Here is a 1,128-nt window from a genome sequence, read left to right as displayed (position 1 = left end):
TCGGCAGCATCCCATCTAATGTGCACCATGCCAGGGAGTGTAACACGCCCCCTAGGTGATTACAACAGGAACGTTACCTTGGAAGTGAGAACAATGTAATCTAAAAATTTGTGCCCTCATATTAATTTGAAATAAAAAAACTATTGGAAAGAAATCGAACTTTTAATGGGTCCTTAGTCTAAATGTTGTCTGATCCTAGAATTTTTATCAACAAGAAGGGAAATACAGAGACTGTACAGAAAGCAAGTTTATTTTTTGTTGTTGTTGCTGCAGTTTGACCAGGGCCGGGTTCAAACCCTCCACCCTCAGTATATGAGGCCGGGGCCCTACTCACTAAGCCACAGGCACCGCCCCAGAAAGCAGGTTAAACAACAGCACCAAGTTTCACTTTCCTTTAGGATACCTATAAAAAAGAATTTTTTTTTTCTCAAGAATGTTCAGGAAAAGGGCCAGGTGTAGTGGCTCACACCAGTAATCCTGGCCCAGGCAAGAGCTTCAGCTCAAGACCAGCCTGAGCAAGAGTGAGAGCAAGAGCAAGACCTCATCTCTACCAAAAAAAAAAAAAAAACCCCATAGGAATGATGGTGAATAAACAAAGCAGAAGAGAAGTAGAGGGGTATATTACATAAAGTGCTATGTTGATGGCCAAGTACATGAGAATAGGTGATTAGAGGAGAAGGGAAAGAGTCTGAGAACACACCCTGGTCACTGACTGTAGGGATCCAGGGTCCCTTGTAAATTTTTTCTCAAATATAGAGAACAGAATGAAGTGTCTTAAACCCAAAACAAAGTCTACTCACACACATACACACTCAAGAAAAACCTACTTATGAGAGCCCACTTTTTTCGAAAGAAGGAAAAGCTCTAATTCACATTTTCCACACTTTATGATACAAGAAAGGAATAAAGCAATTCAAGGCTTGCTTCTGGCATTCTTTAAAACTCCTTGCTCCTGAGACCCTTTTGTTCTCTTCAGGATTAACATCTTGGTAACCATTCGAGTTTCATTCAACTGAGCTTTTACCCATCATGAAATTCCTTCGTGGCCAAGGCATACTTGCATAGTAGCAACCAGAGTGCATAGTAAGAGAAAAAGCAAGCAAGCAGTGTGTGTGTGTGTGTGTGTGT

General features: G+C 41.2%; 1 protein-coding gene across 1 annotated transcript in view; it reads right to left on the bottom strand.

Moving 5' to 3' along the window:
* Positions 1-1,128, bottom strand: part of DTWD2 (DTW domain containing 2) — a 104,388-nt gene that overhangs the window by 7,473 nt on the left and 95,787 nt on the right. The gene's annotated exons all lie outside the window — the stretch shown is intronic.

The sequence above is a fragment of the Otolemur garnettii genome, unplaced genomic scaffold, assembly GCF_000181295.1.
Source record: "Otolemur garnettii isolate 467f Iridium unplaced genomic scaffold, OtoGar3 scaffold00030, whole genome shotgun sequence".
Taxonomy (NCBI): domain Eukaryota; kingdom Metazoa; phylum Chordata; class Mammalia; order Primates; family Galagidae; genus Otolemur; species Otolemur garnettii.
Note: the sequence above shows the minus strand (reverse complement) of the source record. Positions and strands in the feature narration are given on the sequence as shown.